Source organism: Callorhinus ursinus, unplaced genomic scaffold, assembly GCF_003265705.2.
Source record: "Callorhinus ursinus isolate GAN/ISIS: 27379988/994484 unplaced genomic scaffold, GSC_fseal_2.0 scaffold117, whole genome shotgun sequence".
Lineage (NCBI taxonomy): Eukaryota > Metazoa > Chordata > Mammalia > Carnivora > Otariidae > Callorhinus > Callorhinus ursinus.
In genome coordinates this window covers 589,909-605,977 of record NW_027397179.1, presented here as the reverse complement: position 1 = coordinate 605,977, position 16,069 = coordinate 589,909, and the positions used below count along the sequence as shown (strand labels likewise).

General features: G+C 53.5%; 1 protein-coding gene and 1 pseudogene across 1 annotated transcript in view; both read left to right on the top strand.

Moving 5' to 3' along the window:
• Positions 1–16,069, top strand: part of BCR (BCR activator of RhoGEF and GTPase) — a 119,570-nt gene that overhangs the window by 40,257 nt on the left and 63,244 nt on the right. The gene's annotated exons all lie outside the window — the stretch shown is intronic.
• Positions 5,703–5,998, top strand: LOC112812498 (small ribosomal subunit protein eS21 pseudogene; annotated as a pseudogene).

Below are 16,069 nucleotides of genomic sequence, written 5' to 3'. Positions count from 1 at the left end.
TAGCTATGATTTCTGCAAATACTTTTTTTGTTCCAATCTCTTTTTTGGGACTCTTGTGACATGAACATTAGATGTTTTGACGTTGGACAGATCCTTGAATTTCTGCTCCAGTTTTTTCTTACTCTTTTCTTTCTGTTGTTTGGATGGATAACTTCTGTTGATCTGTGTTTTTCACTGATTCTGCTGTCATCTCCATTCCGATACTGAATTCCTCTCCAAGAAATTTCTTATAGATGCTATTTTTTGGTTCTAAAATTTCTGTTTGCTTCTTTTGTCATAGCTTCTGTTTCTTTGCTGAGGACTCCTTTTCTTTCCATTTGCTTCAAGAGTCTTTGCCCTTACTTCTTGGAGCATGATTCTAATGTTACTCTGATTATTCCAACATTTGGGTCCTCTGGGCGTTGATGTTTGTTGGTTGCCTTTTCCTTTAACAACTTAGGTTTCCGAGTTCTTTCTTGAGTAATTTTGGATCGTATCCTGGACAGTTTGAATGTTCTGAGACTCTGGAGATGTTGATGGAGTTGTTTAAACAGACAGTCAACCCAGTTCCATTCAGACCGCACATCCTAGCCCACTTTCTGTGGCCTCTGGTTCCACCACCCACCCTGCTGTGCACCAGCTGGGGGTCAGTCTCCAAGCTGGGCAGTAGTAGCAGTTCTCACCCCTGTAGTTCAGGTCCCAAACCTGTGCTGGGCTGAATGCAAGTGGTTTCACACATAGGCAGCTTGGGGGTGAGCCAAGGGCTTCACACACAGACTTGAAGGATCCTTTCTCCAGCTCCTTCCTCTCCCCGATCTGTCCCACACTCTCTGCTTCCCCAGGTCCTGACTAGAAAGCTGGGCTCCACCCTCCCCATGCTGTCACCATACCGGTGGCAACAGGGACTCTGCTTCTTTGATGGCACTCGCCTAGTATAAAGTGGAGAGGGCACAGGACTCCACCCCAGGGGCCCCTGCTGCTGTGTCTGTGGGAAGGGGAAGGGGGTGCCTCGCTATTGATGGTGTTCACCTGGAGCACAGTAGGTGAGATTAAGAGTTTAATTCACTGGATCCCTCCTTCCGGGTCCTTTGTGCAGAGAAAGGAGGCTTTTCTGTTGTTTGGGGTTTTTTTTTTTTCTGTCTCTCTGTGCCTGTTGACACTTTTGGGCTACTCTAGTGCCCAAGCTGGGATAGATGGCACGCAGAAACTCCCAACTCTTCTGTGCGATACTGCAGTGGTTTGTCCAAGCCCATGCACCCCACAACACCAAGAGCAAACCCCAACACAAACTACGGGCTTCGGGGGATGAGGGCGTATCCATGCAGCTTCATCAGCTGTGACAGATGCACCCCTCTGGTGGGGAATGTTAATAATGGGCGAAGCTGGGCATGAGTAGGGCAGGGAGCCTATGGAAAATCTGTAGCTTCCTTTCAGTTTCGCTAGGAACCTGAAACTGCTCTAAAAGAAAGAAAGGTTATAAAACAAACAGAAAACCCGAGAAGGCCCTTCTGGGGCGTCCCTCCAGTTCCAAAATGCCCACCCGGTGCCCCTGCTCTCAGCTGCCTTCCCGAGTCCCGTGATGGCTATTTCCTATGTTTGGTCCAGAGTTTGTAGTTGTGAGTGGGAAAACCTGGAGTGTACTTGCTCCATCTCACCTGGAACTGGAAGTTCAAGCTTCTGCCTTTGAATTTCCTTCTTTCTGTGTGTGGTGGTTTTCCCTGGGGTTGGCCCCTATCCTTAGACATCATTTAGAGGGGTGCAACCTGTGCTGGTCACCTCTGCCTCCCCCAGTAACTTGCCCCCAAGCCCGATCCCACGGACACTTGCACTGCAGATCAGGCCCGGACCTTCTGGTGTTGTCCCCCACCAGCCCTAGCAGCTTCCAATTTGTGATGCCCCAGAAGCACTTCTTTGCTTCTTGTCGGTTTACTCAGCAGTATCCGATCCTGGTTTGCTCAGTTCCTGCTCTGCTTCAAGCCCTTCTGTTGATTTCTGTGGCCCCACTCAGAGGTTCTTACAGGGTAGGTATAGCTGCCTGCATTTCTAGAAAGAGAAAGGCTTCCAGCTATAAATGCATGGAGATCTTTGGCAAGATCGGGAATTCCTGGCCAGAGGATCCCAGAAATTGCCTCCCCGCTCCCGCCTGTCCTGCATGCCAAGACCTGCCTTCCCACCAGCCTGCTCCCCAGCCCTACATCCAGCTGTCATTCCCTAGAGCACCCACCCTGTGCAGTTGTCATGGACACATAGCATTCCTTCGTGGAATGTGCTCCTTCATGGTGTGGGGTTCCAGCTTCTCTGTAGCGGGGGCCACAGGTGGAGTGGGGAGCACAGCATCCAGAACCATCTGACAGGACAGATGGCATCAGGCGAGCTATTGTTTTCCCATTTGTCAAATGGGAGTGACCCTAGGAACTTAACAGCGCTGTGTTGGGATTAGCAGTGAGGTCTGTAACAGCCTGGCACGCTGTGGGTGTCCAGGAATGGGGAAGGAGGGGTTTTGTTTCTGAGATGATTTCCCTGCTCCTCTTCTGTATAGGAACCAACAGCACATGCTGGGTGGAGCTGTGGCATGGAGGGGTGCTGTGGACTCAGGCTGCCTCGTGTGGAGGCTGCACTGGCTGTGTTCTCCCCACCCCCTTCCCGCCGCGGGAGTGGAATCCAGCAGGAATGCACGTTGCGTTCTTCCCTGGATACTTGGGCCACCTGCACCATCTGGTGGGGCTCATGGAGCATGGGGCCTGCGAGTTATGTCCCCACCCACGCCTGCTCCCACATTTATGCCCCATTTTCAGAGGGAGACTCTGACCCCTGGCTAGAGCTGCAGGTGGGGGAAGGACGTCCCAGGCGAGTTTGTAAGTCTTTGAGGGTCTTCCTGTACTCTTTTCTCGACCCTTCCTGCTTTCTTCCGTGGCCCTGCCGTGCCTGCCTGCTCCCGAGGGCACCCTTGGTCTGTCTGAAGGCCACCACCCTTCAGTCGCTGAACCACCTTGTCCCAGGATGTGCTGTCAGCGTAGTAACTCCGACCTTAGGTCTATTTCCTAATTTTATGTTGCTTTTTCGGCTCCCCAGCAGTTGACAGCCTCAAGACCCAGTGCTCAGCCAAGGACAGGGCCTGCTGATGGCAAAGCCTCAGGCCCAGCTTGGGTGATAGAAGCCAGGACCCCCCGTGCCCCTGGGCAGGCGCCATCCTGGAGGCTGCAGTATGCCAAGCACAGTGCCTGGCACCTTCTCAGGGTTTGCCAGCCAGCTGAATCCTTTTTATTGATGAGAAGCCTGGGTCCCAGAGAGATGCAGTAACTTGCCAAGGTCACCCAGCAGGGCAGTGGTAGGACTGCGTTTGAGCCAAGATCCGTGCCACCCTGCCCAGGAGTTCTGCATCAGGGCAGCAGCTCAGGTGCAACCAGCCTGGGGGTGGCAGCTCTTGTCACCTGGGGGCAGGTGGGGCCTAACCGGGATTGAGGTTCCAGCCCCACTCGGCTGCTCACCAGCTCTCTGTCCCTGTGGCTGGTCAGCCGCAAGCCCGCCTCATGCACCTGGGGGCACTCGTGGCCCTGTCCTGCCCCAGCCTCGAGGTAAGAAGGCCGATGGGAGGGATTGTGAGTGCCGCTGGGTCACCGGGTGGAGGGAGGGCTTATTAATGAGGACCATGTGGCGGGGTCTGGCCGAGGGGCCGCTGTCCTGTGGCAGTTTGGTAAAGACAGGAGCTGCCCGCCTGAGAAGCTGGGTTAGGCTCCGTTCGGTGGGTGCACACGCCTGCAGCTGCATGCTACATGCGCACACCCGTGCCACACTTACGCAGATGTGCACACATGCTACACACACAGAGACACAGGAGGAAAATGCTGAGGGACAGAAATCAGCTCAAATGCTATCAGCCTGCACTTGGGTCCAGAGCCTTGGAGAGAACAATCTTTCCAGACTTTTGGGATCTGGTGGAAAAATCTCCCCTCTGGGGCTCCTCTGCTCCTGCTTTTGTCTTCTGGGACCTCTTGAGGTCTGTGACAGGGCCCCGACCAGAGCACAGTATCTGCATTAGAGCCTCCCGAGGGCCCGCGTGCCCGCCTGAGGCAGCGTCTCCCCACTTGGATGCTCAGTTCTTGAAATGTGCTTCCCAGCAGCCTGTGTAGGCTCCGGGCTCCAGCAGCATCTCCACACTGTTCCCACTGGCCCTTCTCCTGGCAGAGGCAGCCTGCAGCAGTTCTCCGCCCGGTGGTGACAGGCTGTTCTTGTTTGGAAACAAGACACCATCGCTGCTTCCCCCCCCCCTTCCCAAAACACGAGACTCAAGTTCAATGATGCCTGTGAAGTGCTGGCTCTGTGTGTGCACGTAGTGGGCACCTGGGCTCTTAGCGCCCCGGTCCCCTGTCTGTCAGCCTCTTTCCTTCTGGTCCTCAAAAGAGCACAGTGGCCCCGCCTGCTGCAGGAGCTGTGCCAGCCAGGGGCCCTTGGAAAATCAGTCGTTAGGCCATGGGCACGTGGGTTCAGTGGGCAGACATTGGAGGCTTTCTTGGTTGTCAGTGACCCAAAAAATCACTTTCGGTTTTTGTGACTCAGAGATGAGCTCAACCCACACACCCTTTAGATGTTCTGAAACTCAGGGCCGAGTCCTCCGGATGGCTGTCAGCTGTGGGATTGTCTGAGTGAGTGTTTTTATAGAGATCCATGCACAGCTGGACTCTCTGGAGGTAGTGAATGGAAATTTTACTATGTATCTTACCAGCTTAAAAAGAAGGGGGCTTGCCTTTAATCTCATGTTTCCCGGCACCCCACATGTTGGTGGTTATGTGTATGGGTGGTTGTCTGTTTATTTTGACCTACGCCCTGGGAGGCGGGGTGATCCATGAGCTAAAATAAGTCGAGCGGGGGACGGTGCCTTTTCAAATGGTCCCTGGGTGGTCAGGGGCCTTAGGACGTGGGGTGTCCTAAGGAGCTTGAGTTGTTTAGGAGGGACTCGATGTGCGTTGTAAAGTAAGTGAGAAGCCAGGTAAGCTCTTACACACAGTGATTGGGAAAAAGAACCTGGGAGAGCATCCCATAAGAGGGGCGGGAGGTGCCTATCAGGTTAAGTCACATTTGGGAAGGGCTTATAGGGGCAATAGGCCCTGAAGAACTGGTAGAACTCAGAGGCCCAGGGAGGCCGTCTGGATGGAGAGGGTGTGAGCCGAGGCCCAGAATGGAGCGTTGGAGGGTGGGGGCCCTCACCACTCAGGGGGCAGGCTGGTGAAGGTCAGCAGTGGCCTTCCGGGCTCTGCAGCCTGTTGCGCCTGATACTCCTCTCAGCCGCGGTAAGGATAAAAACCAGAGTGGGCTTGAGGACAGAGGCTCGGTTCCCATTTCACTTCACGGGTCTTCTGGCTCTGAATTCCCTGAGAGCAGCTCTGCCACCAGCCTGCTTTCTGGGTTCAATTATCGGGTATAGCCTGTGTACGTGTTTCTCCAACTAAGGGAACCCTCTGCACAGGGTATAGAGAGCGTAAATGTCCAGGCCGACGTCTTCGAAGGCATTCCGGGGGGGCTGCCAAAAGGAAGGGATGTGTTATGTCACCAGTGAGTCGTGGGTCTTTCTGGAAACTTGGAATGTGGCATGTGCGCGTGTATGTCCGAGTGTGTCACCTTCTTACCCCAGCTCTGAGGCCTTGCACGTGCCACCATTCTGGGCACAGCTGTCTAGGTTCTGACATCCCCTAGAGAAAAGTGGGTCTCGTCATGGTGGTGGCAGCAGGCGCGCCCTCGACATGCAGAACAACGCCGGCGAGTTCATGGACCTGTATGTGCCAGCAACCGCATCGTCGGCGCCAAGGACCACGCGTCCATCCAGATGAACGTGGCCGAGGTTGATAAGATGACGGGCAGGTTCAATGGCCAGTTCAAAACCTGCACTATCTGTGGGGCCATTCGCAGGATGGGTGAGTCTGATGACTCCATCCTCCAGCTGGCCAAGGCCGATGGCATCGTTTCAAAGAACTTCTGACTGGAGGAGATCACGGACGTGGGATATTTGTCATAAATAAATAGTAAACCCTCCCCCGCAAAAAAGAGAAAGGCGGGTCTCTCCAGACGGGTTCCTTGGGCTCCTGCTGTCCCGTGGGCCCTGAGCACCCCATGGCTGTGTCCTCCCCTTCGTCCTGGAGCCTCTTTCGAAGGCTGGGTTCTCAGAAAGCTGGTGGCTCTGAGGTGGTCAGGGTCCTGCCGTGCAAAGAGACCAGCCTGACCTTCCGCTTGCCCCCGGCTCTTTTAGCGGCATTCCCCACCCTCCGGGCCAAGAGCAGAGCAGGGCTCAGGCTGGATTAAGGCAAGACCTGGGAAACATACCTGCGCCGCCGAGATTGGTTTTAAGAAGACAGAACATACCTCCTACCGGGAAGATCCGTGTGGGCACAGCAAAGAGCTGTCGGAGGTCCTTTCACAAGGGCTGAGGGGCGACGCACACCTATTAGATGCCTGCTGTGTGCCACGTGCTGTTGCGAATGTGTGATCTGACTGGGCCGCCACTGCCCGCCTCTACACGGGGGGTGGCGGTGCCCACTCTGGAGGTGAAGAGATGCCAGGAAAGCTACCTCAGGTAGTGGGCTAGAGTCAAGGTCGTGAAGAGCAGGAATCGGCCTCGTTCTCTTCAGGTCTGTCTGGGAGGTCTGAGCTCAAATTCTCTGCCCTCGAAAGTACCTGAATGAGGTGCCAGCCTGATAGTGTGATTCCTGGGCAGAGTGACCCAGTTGAACCAAGCTCTTATTCTACCATGTGCGGTATTTCTGGGAGAAGCGCCAGGCTCACAGCTGGTGTCGGATACCTCTGGGAGCCTTTCCAGATGCCTTGTTTCCCCTGGGATCCCAGGATTCCTGAGGGAAGGGCCTCCTCCCAGAATGTGTACGCCTGATGGGCCCAGGGCCCAGGGCCTTCTGTGGTGCAGGTTAAGGACCACTCTGCCCCATCTGTGGCTTGAGTCCATCTCTGGAGGACTTGCTTTCCGAGCTCAGCGTCCCGCAGACCCTCATCGGGACCTGCCGGGTCTTCCGACTGGGCTGGCCGGTGACCGAGATAGAGGCCTGAGTGGGCAACTGGCAGCTCTGCCATTGGGGGTGTCTCGGGTGTGTGGATCCTGCCTCCTCCCATGGTGCCAGTGCCGGGGAAAGCAAGAGGGGAGCTGGGCCTGGTTCCCAAGCCTGGCTGGCTGAGGGGTGAGCATGGAGCCCGGACCAGGCTGTCACTCTGTGATGACAACTGGGATTATCACCATAGGTGGTAATTCCCACATGACAGTTTCAAGTTTCAGGTCAAGAGCCGAAGCTAGTCCTCTGTCGCCTCTTTCATCTGGACAGAGATCCTTGCTGGCTTGTTTTCTGGCTCGTTCCTCAGCTGTTCTCAAGGCCTTGTGCTCCACAGAGAGCCTGTGGCCTGTGGACTCTGAGCCCCAGGGGAATGGGGAAAGCTCTGCTCCCGCTGATCCTGGCTGCAGGAGAGACCTGTGGGACGGAGGAGGGCCACAGCCTCCTTGGTAGACCAGCAATGGGCTGCTGAGAAGGGCGGAGTGGGGCTGCCGTTTGGAGCCCTAGTGGGCTTTGCAGCGGGCCAGATGGATGGGATCACCCTGCCAGGGTCACCCTCTGACCCATGGCGGCCTGAGGCCCGGTGGGTTCCATGGGCTCTGCTGACACATGGTTTGCGGCCCAGAGAAGAATCTTCCTAGTAGCCCCAAGCACGTGAGCCCCCACTCTCCACCACCACCCCCCGCCCCCGTCCCACAACCTTTCCCAAAGTGGAGCCTTCAGTCTCACAAGGAAGTAGAAGGTAAGGCTGAGTACCCTAGGAGAAGTCAGGCAAGAGGTAATACGCGGTTTTCTGGAAAGGAGCTTCACAGGTTGGACCACATGAATAGCCGAGGCTTCTGATAATTATGATAAATGATGCTTATGCTTCTGGATGCCTCTTCCCTCTGGCAGGGGAAAGGTGACCTGCTCGTCACCCCCTCAGGGTGTGAGGGTGGAGTGTCATTATCCCCATTTCACTGGTGGGAACATCAAGAGATGAAACGAGCCTCCGAGTGGCCACGGTAATCCCAGTTTGTTTGTTGTCTTTTTCCCCGGCATAATGGAAGAAGGCCCTGGAGGTTGGATATGGTGGGGGGGTGGAGTCTGGAAACAGAGGAATTATATTTCCTTTTCCAAATGCGTAGGTCAAGGATGGTAAAGTTCCTGGCCACTTGATTCAAGTGCACAGAAGGGGAAAAGCCATTCTGTCCTAGACTTCGAGACCCTGCTGCCTCCTGGTCTGTTCCTTGGCTTTTGACATTGGGTACATCTCAGGTTCTGGTGCAGAATATAAAATATCTCCCCTCACCCCTGCTGCCCCAGCTCACCTCCGGTTCATCCCCAGGATGCCTGAAGTCAGGGATCGAGCTCCGGGTGGGGCTAAACCCTCAGAACCTCCAGGAGGTGGCCTTGGCCAAGCACACCTGCCTGGCTGGATCCCTGCCTTTCAACTCAACTCATTAGCCGTGGGGCTCAGGGAATGTTGCTTCCAGTCCCAAACCTTCAACTTTCATGTGAGACAAGGTATCAGCTCCCTTGCAGTGGTGTGAGGACTTGAGGCCAAGCACCTGGACAGTGTCTGTTGCCGTGACTGTGTGTTGCCCCCACAGAGGTCTCAGAGCCCCTGACTCAGGCCAGCATCCCAGGTGCCTTCCCCTCTTTGCATCTAGAAGCCAGCGAACCTCTCAGGAGTGTCGTAGATTGGGGTGACCCAGGACTAGAGCAGAGGGGAGATTTGCAGACTAGCCCCCAGAACTGATCCAGAGCTATGCCTCTCCGGGGCAGGAATGTGGGCAAGACTCCCTTGTCTGGTGGGGAGTCTGTGACTCCCTGTGGAAAGAACCTGGGCCTTGGAAATCCACTGAGGATGGAACAGGGCTGCGGTAACGAAACCCCAGAGACTGGGGGGCTTAAACAACAGACACTGGTTTGTCATAGTTCCAGAAGCTGGGAAGTCCCAGATCAGTGTGCTGGCCAAATCGGTTCTTGGTGGAGACCTTCTTCCGGACTTGAAGACATCTGCCTTCTTGCTGTGTCCTCAACATACCAGAGAGAGAAAAAGAGCTCTGGTGTCTCTTCCTCTTAGAAGGACACTAATCCCATCATGGGGCCCTACTCTCTCAAAACTTCTCGTGAGGTTAGATTCTCATCCAAATCTAATTATCTCCCAAAGGCCCCACCTCCAAATACCATCACATTGGAGTTTAGTTAGGGCTTCAATATTTGAATTGCGGGGGGGACACGGACATTCAGCACATAACAGCCTCACAGGCATATCGTCAGTCTATTCCCAGTGTTGGTCTCTGACTTGTGGGTGCTGTGAGCTTGTCATTTTAATACCTTCAGTTCCCTTACGTGTGCACAAAGCCCCCTTTCGGAGCAGGATGAAGGGTGCAAAATGAGCTCCCCTTGTCAGGTCCTGAGGTCAGGAAGGAAGAAGGTGCTGGGGTTTCACTCAGGTCTCCCACCCTTCCTGTTCTGCACTTGAGGGAGGGGCAGTTGGCGGACTGTTGTGTGTGAGGGGTCCAGAATGCTTGGTTTCTAGAATTTCTGATTTGTACAGTTGCAAGATATCCTGGTAGTTCTGGTCTGTTCTTGAGTAGCACAGTCTGGGGCAAATCTGCAACAGCTTAGCTTCTGAGGGAGAGCAGCACTGGTTAAGAAGAGCCCAGGAGGCCGTGAATGTGTTGGGTGGCTGCAGGGTTGTGAGGCTCAGGGCTGGCCTGTTGCCCTCTGACCTCGTGAGGCACAGTGGCTGCTCTTTTCTTCTCTCTCTGCTGTCTTGAGTCCGGAATGTGGAGGTGCTGTGGATGCGCTGCTGAGCATGGACAGCCCCCGGGTGGCTGCAGCTGGCTGGCTGGACAGAGTCCCATTTCCATGAGCGGGTGAGTCATTGACCGTGAAGACTCTGGGTGGGAAGCGGCTTCTCAGAGCCGGTACCTGATCTCCCCAGTTACTCTATGTATTAGTTTCCTAGGGCTGCGTAACAAAGAACCACACACTGGGTGGCTCCCACAAGAGACATTTGTTGTCTCACAGTTATGGAAGCTGGAAGTCAGATTGAGGTATTGGCAGGGTTGGTTCCTTTTGAGGGCTGTAAGGGAGAATCTGTCCCAGGCCTCTTGTTTTTGTTTTTGGTTTTGTTTTGTTTTGTTTTGTTGGTTTGTAGATGTTCACGTGACATTTTCTCTATCTGCTGGTCTGTCTTTAAATTTCCCTTTTCTGGGGCACCTGGGTGGCTCAGTCGGTTAAGTGTCTGCCTTCGGCTTAGGTCATGATCCCAGGGTCCTGGGATCGAGCCCAGCATCGGGCTCCCTGCTCCACGGGAGGCCTGCTTCTCCCTCTCCCACTCCCACTGCTTGTGTTCCCTCTCTCACTGTGTCTCTCTCAAATGAAGAATTAAAAAAAAAAAAAAAAGCCTCCGACTCTTGGTTTCGGCTCAGGTCATGATCTTGGGGTTGTGAGATTGAGCCCCACGTTGGGTTCTGTGCTCAGCACAGAGTCTTCTTGAGATTCTCTCTCTCCCTCTGCCCCTCCCCCTGCTTGTGCTCTTTCTCTCTCTTTCTAAGTAAGTAAATAAAATCTTAAAAAATAAAATAAAATAAATTTCCTTTTTCTATAAGGAAACATTTGTATTGGGTTTGGGCCCAACCTAATGATCTCATTTGAACTTGGCAAAAAGACCATGTCTCCAAATAAGGTCCCATTTGGATGTATTGGGAGTTAGGACTTCAATATGTAAATTTGGGCGGTGGGGAGACACAGTTAAGCACATAACACTGTACTACTTTCTTCTTTTTTAAAGATTTCTAAACCTGGCTGATCTTTAGTTTTTTGTCTAAGGTTTGTTTTGGGGGTGGTTCACATAAAACTTACCATCTTAACTGTTTTTAAATGTACAACTCAGTACTGTTAGACACATTCACATTGTCGTGCAGCCGTCGCCGCCACTTATCTCCAGAACTTTTTCTTCATCCCGAACAGAAACTCTACACCCTGAGCAAGAAGTGCCCCCTGCCCTTACCTCCCAGCCACTGACAGCCCACACTCTTATTTTCTGTCTCTATGAATGTGCCTATTTTAGGTAACACGTATGTCATGGACTGAATATTTGTGTGTCCCCCCCCCCCCCCGCCGAATTCATATGTTGATTCCCTAACTTGCAACATGATATTTGTAGGTGGGGCCTTTGGGAGATAGATCAGGAGGACAGCCCTCATGATGGGATTACTGCCCTTATAAGAGGAGACCCAGCGAGAGCTAGCACCCTCTTCCTTTCCGCCCACCAAGACGAGGCCATATGAGCGCACAGCAAGAATGCATCTGTCTCCAAGCCAGGAAGAGAGCTCTTACCAGAACCCGGCCCTGCTGGTGCCTTGATTGGCGACTTCCAGCTTCCAGGGCTGTGAGAAAATAAATTTCTGTTGTTTCATGGACTCAGTCTGTAGTATTTTGTTAAGGCAGCCCCAGCAAACTAATACATTCGTATCAATGGAATCATGGGGTGTTTGTCTTTTTGTGACTGTCTTATTTCACTTGGCATAATCTCCTCAAGGTTCACTGTGTGGTAGCATGTTGCAGGACTTCCTTTTTTTTTTAAGGCTGAGTAATACTCCATTGTACGTGTCCATTGCATTTTGTTATTCATCCATCTGCCATTGGACACTTGGGATGCTTCTGCCTTTCCGCCATTGGAAATGATGCTGCTGCGAATGTGGGTGTATGTGTACCTCCTTTCCTGAGTCTCCCCAGGCTTCCCAAGGTGGAGGTGGGGAAAGTGGGTGTTCCTCCTGCCCTTCTAAGCTCACCCCTGGTGAGCGCCTGCCCGTGGTGCAGCCCTGGCCTGGGCTCTGTACACTGACCACCAGAGCGGGGAAGCCCTTCCTTCCCACCATCTTTTCTCTCTTGCTCTCCACGTTTCCTCTTCAAAGTGGGAATAGAATGGGAGGGGGGTGCCCGCAGCCGTGCAGTGACCATGTGCCTCACTTCCCACTTTGCTCCCAGACCACGGTCCTGCCCTCAGTGCCATCCTCTCTTGAAGGGTTCTGCTCACCTCTCCGGCCTTGTGCTCCCTACCCCCCATGACTCCTCTGGCCAATTGCCTGCAGCCAGGTCTTGGCCTTGGGTGCTAGAAACTCAGCGTCCCCTTTGCTTTTCCTCCTCTCCATGTGAGTCCGCTCAGTTTGGGCCTGTTCGTGGCATTTGATGTCGTGGTGTCCATTCCCCCTGAAACCAGGCCCTCGACCCATTCATCTGAAGTGACCATCACAGAAGCCTCCAGCTAGGTCCCTCCAGCTGGGTCCCAGCTGCAGCGCCACACCCAGATGTGCTACCAGAGTGTCACCTGCCTGTGTTCCCTGGGCCCCCTCTTGGTCCAGGCCTCCATGACCCTTGATACCTCCTAAATCATGCCTCGGGTCCTTGGCCCAAAGCCCAAGGCTCTTCTCAGAATTACTCCTTCCCACTGCTCCTGCCTCATTCCCAGCTTATCGCCTTTCCCAGCCTTTCCTTGTTCATGAGCTCCCAGAAGCCCCTGCATGGGACACCTCTGCAGCCCCTCTCCTGGTTGAAGGCCCAGTGGTTCTTCCATCCCATACAGACCTCACCTCTTTGAAGCCCTTCTGGCCTCTCCCGGAGCCAGCCGTCTCTTCTCTGACCCCATGGCAGCACTTCCGGGCCACAGACAGCACTTGTAGTAGTCTCCTAGGGCTGCCGTTAACAAATGGCCATAGACTCATGGCTTAAAACGACGCGTATTGTGTGCTCCGCAGTTCTGGAGGCAGAAGTCCAAATCAAGGTGTATAGCAGGGTCATGCTCTCTGGAGGCTCTAGGGGAGAATCCTTCGATGCCGTTTCCAGTTCCTGGTGGCCCCGTGCATTCCTTGGCTTGTGGCCACGTCATTTTAATCTCTGCCTCCAGCTTCACACAGCCTTCTCTTCTGTCTCTCATAAGGACACTTGTCATTAGATCTAGGGTTCATTGGATAATCCTGGGTGATCTCATCTCAGAGTCCTGAACTTAGTTACATCTGTAAGGACTCTTTTACCAAAATAAGTTCCCTTCATGCATTCCAGGTGTTAGGCTGTGGATGTATCTTTTGGGGGGCCACCATTCAGCCCACTGTAGTGTCCTTCCCACCTTCATGTTCTGGGGGGAGCCAGTGTCTGCCTCTCTCACTTCATTAGTTCTTGGAGTAGTTACTTCCTTGGGGAGATGGTCTCTGCTGCCCTGCCTGAGGGCCTGAGTGCCCCCCCGTGGGTAGCTTTGCCATGATGCACATGTCATGTGACTCCTGGGATTCTGCTGGCTCCTGGAGGCCGGGGCTGGGGCTGTGGTGCCTGGCGTCACATACCCAGCACAGTGCCCAGCAGAAAATAGAAGTGCCATACATCTTGGCTGAATGTTGGGTACTCGCTAAATACATCAGCTTGATTGTCTGAGGCCAAACTGCCTCCAGGAAATCTTTCTGAACCTTGTTGAAGAATCTAGGTGGTGCTAAAGAATAATAATCACATCATCCAGCGGCGGATGGCTCCAGCTTCCCAGCTGGTGTTCCTGCCTCTGCCTGCCCCACCCTGGCGGCATCTGGTTCCGGCCCCAGGCCCAGAACACAAGCGATCTTTCCCTCCTCAAGGATCGAAGAGCTCTAGGCACAGGTGGGTCCTTGAAGACAGAAGAAAATCTTTTAACAGCTCTCTTGATGCTGATTGGGGAGTCCTTGTCTGCCCACACTGGCGGCATGCAGTCTTTATTGCTAAAAGTCACCCGCAACATTGACCTTGTGGTGATTCAGTCTCCAACCAGCTGGAACCCAAACCCCGGTTGGAAGAGCTATTGTGTTAGTCAGCCTGTCTCCTCCAAGAGAGCTCAGCCTTGTTCAGGGCATCTAGAGCTGCCTGGAGCTGAGGCATCAGGCCATGAGCCGGGCAGGCTCAGGCCCTTCCCAGCTGGCATTTTCTGGCCTGTCGGGGAGACTTGATTAGCCCCAGGGCCTTCTGTGTACCCCACGCTGGTCTGGACCGTGACCTCCCACTACCCGGGCAGCCAGGGCTTTCCACACTAGCCTGGTGATGTCATTGTTGAATGGCAGCACGGAGGCTGAAAGCCCCCAGGATCCTAGGACTCTTCACCCCCAGAACCAGGGGCTCTGACAGCAGGCCTCTCGCCAGGGTACAGTGTCCAACTGGATGGGGGGCGTCTTGTTTATAAAGAATTTTGACCCCCCTTGGTGTAGATGCAAGAAGGGACAGCTGCCAGCCTGAGGGTAGAGGAGAAAGCAGAAAAACCACCCAAACCAACCAAATACCTTAGAAATTAAAGCAGCCTGTGTCTGCCTGTGGGTGGCCTGGAGTTACGGTGCCAGGCAGTACTGACGTCTGTCCGGAATGATGTTCTTGGTCTTCAGGAAACAGCTGGATGATGTTCCGGGTTCCCTGTTTTAACAGAGGAAAACAGATCTTTTTTTTTTTTTTTTTTTGAGGTGAAATGACATAAAACTAAACATTTCAAAGCAAACAACTCATCATTTAGTGTATTCAGTATTGTGAGACCACCACCTCTGGTTAGTTCCCAGACACCTCCGTCACCCCAGAAGGCAACCCCATACTCATTAAGGATCTACTTTCTGTCTCTATGGATTTGTCTCTTCTGGACATCTCATATAAATGGAATCGGACAAGCTGTGGTCTTTTATGATTTGCCTTCACTCAGCATCCTGTCTTTGAGGCTCATCCATGTGATTGCCTATATCGGTACTAACTTCCTTTTGAAGGCTGAATGATATCCCGTTGTAGAGATGCACCCCAACTTATTTATCCACTCGTCAGTTGATGGACATTTGGGTGGTTTTACCTTTTGGCTGTTGTGAATAATGCTGCTTGAACATAGCTTGAGTTATCCCGGTACGAGTTTGGCTTCGAACACCTGTTCTGACTCCTTTGGGTTATAGGTCTTGGAGAGGAATCGCCGCGTCATATGTGTCTAAAAGCCTCGGCCTTTTAGAAATGTCTTCCAAAAGTGCCCAGATAGGCAAGTCACACAGGTGGACCCAGGCATAGTTAGGCTCCACCTCTTCCTCTCTCAGAGACTCCTTTTCTTGTCTGAAAAATGAGCATTTAGAAGTTCCTGTCCAGTGGGCGCCTGGGTGGCTCAGTTGGTTGAGTGACTGCCCTCGGCCCAGGTCATGATCCTGGAGTCCCGGGATCGAGTCCCGCATCGGGCTCCCTGCTCAGCGGGGAGTCTGCTTCTCCCTCAGACCCTCCCCCGTCTCATGCGCTCGCTCTCTCTCTCTCTCTCTCTCTCTCTCTCTCAAATAAATAAATAAAATCTTTAAAAAAAAAAAAAAAGAAGTTCCTGTCCAGTAAGGGGTCAGGGTGGATTCAAGGAGATCAGCGTTGTGCCTTGCCCAGAGGAAGTGCCCAGCAAAAGGGTAGCAGGTAATTTGCAAAAATACCCGCTTGCTCTGGCACATTTGAGGCTTTTCTACTGTTTGGGAAACTCGCTTCCTTGAAGCGCCACAGATATTCTCTGACTGCACCCGGGATTCTGCCACATAATAAAGAAGCCAGCGGAGCCCCAGGACCCGCGGCCAATCGTGCAGATAGAATCTGCTCTCAGCACACAGGGTGGTGGGAGGAAGGCTCGAGGCTGTGCATGAGCGTGCCGGCCAGAGCCAGCTTGGATCTGTGGAAGCTGTGTGCCCTTTGGTGAGACCTGGCTCTTTCTGTCTCAACCAAGGTTTTTCTGATTCTCTCCCGGAGGCGCGATGCCTAGCTGGTCGGACACCCCCAAGGACGTGAGCTGCTGTCTGGAATTCACCAGCCCCATGACACCATTAGCACTGTGCTGGATGCCTGCGACCCAGGAGAGGTGCAGGCCCCAGAGAGGGGGGCCGGAGCGGGGATAGCAGGGCTTCTGCAGATGTGATGAGGTGGGGGGCCCAGTGCCTGCCTCTGCAGAAACCTGCCCACGGCAGCTGGCCAGCCACCAGAAGGAAGATGGTGTTTGAGCCTCTTTTACCTCGGTAAATAAATACGGCCCAGCCCTTCCCTGACAGTTTAAG